This window comes from Aptenodytes forsteri, unplaced genomic scaffold (genome assembly GCF_000699145.1).
Source record: "Aptenodytes forsteri isolate BGI_AS27 unplaced genomic scaffold, ASM69914v1 Scaffold142, whole genome shotgun sequence".
Classification (NCBI taxonomy): domain Eukaryota; kingdom Metazoa; phylum Chordata; class Aves; order Sphenisciformes; family Spheniscidae; genus Aptenodytes; species Aptenodytes forsteri.
In genome coordinates, this window is record NW_008794598.1 from 3,737,337 (window position 1) to 3,743,805 (window position 6,469).

The window sequence follows — 6,469 nt, forward strand, 5'->3', positions numbered from 1 at the left end:
AAATTTTTTTTTTTTTTTTTTTTTTTAATTTAAAATTCAGTAAGTTGCAATTTCTGGTCTTCAAGATTTCTTCACCTATTAAGAAAACACAAAAACCTTCCCCCATCTTTATTACCTGCACAGTAAAAACATACTTGTGCATATAAATACACAAATATGTATATACATACACATATGTGTTTATACACACACCAAGAGTGAGTGATAATAAAGTCAGCAAGTGTGATAGTAAAAATTAGAATTTTGGGCTATTTGCCACATAAGACTGCATAAAAAGTCTCTCATTTTGAGGGAACTGGCAAAAAATGAAAGATCTACATAATATTTTGCTGAATACGCCTTCAAGGCTGATGCTTTATAACATGAGTGATTTGGGGGCCAGCACACAAATATGCATACGTATGTACATGCATACAGTATAAACATATCTATACACACAAGCGTGCACAGTATATGTTGTATGATATCCATATCGAGACCAACTTGTAGCCCTGATCAGACACGTAGAGTTGCAATCAATTAACAGCAGGAAGACAGCAGATCAAGGATACAGCAAGCTTTGAGAGGCAGGGAAATGCTCACTTTGCAAGTGGCATGGCTGCATGATACCAAGAATTTTGAATTATTTTGATTTTAGGAAATAATTTGCTTTCTTTTTACATCGGAGCAAATACTACAAGTTTGCCATCACATGCTGTTCCCTAGTCCAGATATCCATCATTATCCATTGCTGAAAGATCACGGAAGGTTTGAAAAGATGGCTTAGGTCCAATTCAACAGCTGATCATTTTTTGGTGCCACCAGAGCTGAAACTGATTTTATTCAGCCACAAGCAGGTTTGGTTTTTTTGATGTGAAGTCAGATACTTCGATTCTTAATTTTTTAAAGATACTAAATGCCATAAAACCTGCAACCAGACCAGATAAAGTTCAAATTAAAGTGATTCTGACCCCTTTCATTAAAATGCTGCACACTTCTGTGCGAAGTATTTCTGAGTCTTTTGGACAAAACTGAATGAAATAGTTCTTACAAATTAACAATAAAAGGTTGGAACCTTTTACTCACACAAACACTAGTGAATTTTCCAGGATATTTTTTTTTGGCAGGGAATTTTCCCAAATCTAAAATAAAGAGAGGAAAAGTTGGGTTCTCATATTAGTTATTATTTTCTTGACTGCTTGACAAAGGGAGTAAAAACAGTAGTTAAGTGCAAGGTTTTCTTCCCTTCTTCAGTATCGATGTGACTATTCACTTTTGACCTTTAGCACCTTCAAAACCAGACTTTGTGTCATACAGATTCCTATCCATCTACTTCTAAAAATTCCTGGTGCTCCTCCACGTAGAAATTTGACAAGAAACATTTTTCCAAATGTGTTACCAACACCACTGATAGTTAAATTAAATTTCAAGCACGATTTCTTCAGTTTGCACAAGCTTAAATAGATGGCAATTAAGGACCACTGCTTTGCTGAGCAGAGGCATTCAAATACAAATCAGAAGGAATTCACGGTCTAGAAGGCAGCACTTCTTTTTCCTAGGAAGTGAGAGACACCTGTATAATGCAACATTACTACATCCACCACCATGGGGGAAAAAAAGAAATCCCCTCAGATTTAGCTCTTTTGAATGTCCAAGCAGCTCAGCGTTTTGCTTGTGGCCTTCCATATTCCTGAGCAGACTTCAAGAGCTGTTCAGAATTTGAATGGATCTTGTTTAAGGAATGGTAAAAAAAGCAAAACTTTAAAACAAAACAAACAAAAAAAACCCCAAAACCCCTCAGAGTTCTAAACTCCATAAAAGTCCTTTCATTTTCAAAAAGGTTAACTCAAAAAAATTTTTTTTTTAAACTGGTATCAGTTAACATGGCAATCTGAGTGCTAAACAGAAATCAACCCAACTAACCCCTGAAAGTCTGAATAAAAATGAGTAACTCTGGTGCACTCAGCAGGTCTCTGATGGAAGCTGATAAGAATTTTAAATGCTTCTTTTTTCTCCAGAACTCTAGTAAAGTTTTTGTTTTGAGAGATTTTGAACTCATTTTGTAAAAACAAAAATAAATAATTACAGATGCAGTAGCTAGGGGTCAGGAAAAACACGCCAACAAATGCCACAAACTTTACCTTTGCTAAGGGAAGATAAATAGTACAATGTAAGTCTGTCTAGTTTGTTTTACAAGCTTGTCTTTCTCGGTACCGAAGAAACAGTCCTATTCCCTGGTTTAACTTTCCAGCTCGCTGACCTGCCTTTGTCCTGTACCGAAGAGCAAGGAGGGAACAGAAGTTTTTTGCACCCCAACAAATGCATGAGAGAAGTATTATTGCACCTACCCATGGGTACTTTTTGGTTACAAAGCACAAAATATTTCACTTGGACAGTCTCTCTCGCTGGTCTACTTTGTGCCTTTAATTTCTTACAAAAATACTAAAGATGCTTAACACCCCTGCTTATTAGGACAGTAAAGTAAGATGACAAGGAAGGAAGAGCACCAGGCACTCCACGTTCTAACCCCCTTTTTCAATCGGTCAGCGTTACCCCAGCTGCAAAACAGCTGCTGCTGGTTCACCTGCTTGTTACCACATTCCACAGGCTGAAAGTGCAGCGCGCGCTAGATGTCACAAATTACATATAGAACTGTGCGTTATGATGCATACGTAAACCACACATCATCACGTCGTCTGAAGCACAGGAGAACCTCTTGCTAACACATCTCATTCTCTGTATCAAAATCTAAAGCTAAGTTGTCCAAAGCTGAAGCAGAACAGTCATAATTTCTAGTCTTTACATTTGTTTTAGTCAATTCTAGCTGTCACGTTCTGCCTAAACCTGGACTGGGGACATGTTCTGAGCCTGGGAGTTACAGCACTCAAGACCCACTCAGAGCAAAGACTGCAAGGTTGCCAGCCAAGAAGGCAAAGGTTAAAGCAGATGATCATCTCCGCTTCCTCTGCCATTGAGTCAGGGTCACCTTGCGTCGTGATCTCTGAGAGCCAGAGCCGTGAGTTACCACAGCCGTGAGGCAGAGCTGCCCCTTGCCGGCTGGAGCAACTCTACTTGAAGATGTGCCACTTCAGGGACCTGAATTAGGACATTCTTCCTTAAGATGAGAGGCAAATCAATCCGCTCCTGAAAGGGCTGATTGGCCTGGTGTTTCTGTAACTGTCAAAGAATAACCTCGTACTGAAGCACTCATCAGATCAGACGCTGCTTCAGTACAGACTTGTCTTTAGCTTGACACATCAAGACTCAGGAGGAGTTCTTCAAAGCAACCTTTAAAGCAGGGATCTAGTAAAGTGGCCAAGGCAAAAAGTGTTCAGATCTGAGCACACCACTCTCTAGAAAATCAGTTTCGAGCCTAAGATATTTCACCCATCTCGCAGTCCAAGAGGGACAGTGACACCTTTGATCTGAAAGTCTTTCCACATGCTCTGCAAAGCCACAAGGACGTGACTGATGGCAGCACTTGACTAAGAACTGTAGTTCCCCACTGGCCTCCACCTGCAGGCCAAGAATCTTGCACCCATCAGACATCTGGGACCACTGGAATGACCTGAGAATAGTCCCATTCTCCCTCGCAGGAGGATGCTGCTCCACTTTCTGTTGTTTTGAAGTCACTTTAACATATAAAAGGTAGAAAGAGATTCACTGAGCAGCTATTTCCTGCTTCAAGTGATCTGTGGAAAATGGTTTGAATGCTGGAATTCCTGAAGAATTTGATGGGCCTCAGCAGAATGAGCAAGCAAATCTATTAAGCACCCGCTAACCTGTTCTCAGTGCTCCCGTGCTCAAAGTCCTGATTCATTAATTTTAAAATATATGTAAAACATTGCAGCTGGCACCTAGCACTGCGCACACAGCGTCGGCAGTGCTGTCGGAAGCTGGAAAGCCAGGGGTGAGGGGATTAAGGGAAAGCCACACATCAGTTTGGTAACTTGGTTCTTGTAGGACGCTTCCTACTGCAGAAGTTTTAGCAAAGCCAGTGGGAGGGAGCTGCCTGTTTTCTAAAAGGGGACTTCTGCTGGTGCAGTGTATCAAAAGATAACCTTGGGCCATCACTGTCAAGTAGTCCACGGTTCATTCAGGGTCTACGTATCAATAGTTAAATGTGCATTTTTGTGTTGTGCTTTCTCCAAAGGTATGAAAAACTTTTCTTTTACAATGCTGTATAGTCACATTATAGATGGGAACTGACTGTCTAGCGCCACAATCTGTATGAACAAGTTGGCATAAATGTCTTCAGTAATCAATTTTATAATACCTCTGTTTATCTGTTATTTAAGTGCATTTTCATATCTGAACTTCTTCACAGCAGTATGTACTTGAGAGTCTGAGTCCCATGGTTAAGATTTATGTCCTTTCTCCTACCAAGCACCTGCTCAGTAGGCAAAGATGGAATAGGAACACCCAAGCCTGGAGATGTTAAACCACAACTGGCTCTAAGCCTATCCGTTGAAAAGAAATAGCTCAATACGTCACCTTCATGGGGCAAAAATTCATGTGGAACAGTAGAAAAATCCAGAAGTGCTTCCCGAGCTTCAGGTTATCAACAGCACCATCAGATTTAGGTCCTGGCCCAGTGTGCAGGACGCGTGATCTGCAAGTGTTGCTGCAACGTGGAAGCGCCAAGGCGAGTCCCTGCCCTGCCCAACACACTTTTTAAACGTTGCAAGGAGCGTGCCAGGTATACCGAGGGTCAACTGAGAAGTTCCAGACAACAGATGCGTTTGTCTAATTTCTGGCATCAAAAGGCTTTTGACAGTATCGCTTCCGTGAAGAAAACTCCTATCTTCTCCAGACGCTCCAGGATCCACTACTGCTGCAGCTGCAACGGCTACACTGGTACGACCCACATCTACGGCAAATCTCTTTGACAGCTCTTGTTTACAGGGGCACATCTGCAGTCCACTCCTCCTCTTCCAGCTGAAAAACCAGCCCGCTGGCTCTGCCACGCTGTCACTGCTGACACAAGAGCTGAGAACATACGTCGAACTCCCACTGCTAAAACTCCTGTCTGGGGAGATGGTTGACAGACACGTTACAGGCATGTTCACCCTCCCTACAGCGCTTACAGCTGAGACACCTGGCTGTTAGCCGCGGCCCAATGTACACAACGCTCTGCTTGGAGATGTCACCAAAGAGTCAGTGTCCCCAGATGAGTACCTGGCTTGCCACAGTTGATTTTTTTTAAAAACCGTATGCTGGATATGGCACACCAGGTGAACCACAGATCCAAAGTTCCACATAATGGAAGTCTTTGCTCTTCTTCCAGGCAACAGTGCATGCTTTAACATACTGCGTTCAATGAAGAAGCTCTCTCCATCTTGCTCAGTGGCAACAGGCATGACTGCAGCACACTCAGGTGCAGCAGTATCTGCAGGTCCCAGATCCTTAATAGATTTTTAGATAGCACCAATTTTCTATGTAGTGGCTTTCCCTTAATGCATAACCCCTTCTTTCCTACATTTTTAGTGGGTGGCTCTCCTCTATCGTTCTGTCCACCAGCTTTTCCTCCTCGATGTCCGAATGGGCATCGAGAATCAATTCCAAAGTAAGGGGACTGCTAAAGCTGCTACATCTACTCTTGGGTGAGACAGGCATACTTAAAGAAAAGAAAAGGCACTCATTCTTTTTCTACTAAAATCAACACCGGGGCCTGGCAGCAATTTACTATGGTGATTCATCTTCCTTGCTGAAATGTTTTATTAAATCTCAAAAAGAGTCAATTTCCCCTGGAAGCAGCCATTTGGAAGGGTGCCATTTTAGATGAGAAGCAACAGCAAGAGAAAGTTTTCTCTAGACTAGCTTTTCTCCTGAAACACCTGGCCATCCAGCAACAAATTCAGCCTATCTGTTCAGCCTGACCAGCTTAACGTGTGTCCAATTCAACCACGTGCCACAGCGGTGGTTCTGTTATCGTTTCAAAATCCCCTATCCCCGGGAGATCTCCTTTTTTACAATCAAATAACACAGTGTTTTATTTTGAACGTATGGCCCAGAGCTCAATCTCCGAGTGCAGCGTGCATCCCAGAGCACCAGTTCTGGGAACAATCTGTAGGCTCCACACATGGATCCCTGCAACAGTAAAAATCACTTTTGCACTTTCATTATAAACATCAATGTAAGAAACCAGAAACCTCTGAGACTCAATTCTTAAGAACAAAACCAAACGTCACCCAATAGGGTTGTTTTAAACAACCTAAAGGAGAAATTAAGATGACAACCGGGTGCATCCAGAGTTAGTCAGATCCTGAAGGCAGTTCCTTTGGGGAACGGAGGAGCAATTTGTCAGATGACTACATTACAGCACGCCCCTTATACGCATTGCTACAAAAGGAAGGCACAAGGTTTTAACTGAAAATAACGTACGCTCATAAGGCACCTGCACTGGGATCTTCAGTTTGCCCAACCGAACCTCTCCAGAGCCTGCCCAAGGACTCCGTTTCCCCGGGAGACCACCGGGACGGGGGGCGGG

General features: G+C 42.5%; 1 protein-coding gene across 2 annotated transcripts in view; it reads right to left on the minus strand.

Annotated features, from left to right (window-relative positions):
* ZC3H11A (zinc finger CCCH-type containing 11A) overlaps window positions 1-6,469 on the minus strand; it is an 18,777-nt gene that overhangs the window by 11,834 nt on the left and 474 nt on the right. Inside the window, exon 1 of one of the 2 annotated variants that reach the window (XM_009272800.2) lies at window positions 1,066-6,397. The exons of the other annotated variant lie outside the window; for it this stretch is intronic. The gene's annotated coding sequence lies outside the window, so the exon portion shown is untranslated. Of the gene's footprint in view, window positions 1-1,065; window positions 6,398-6,469 lie in introns of those variants that run through there. 2 annotated transcript variants of the gene reach the window in all.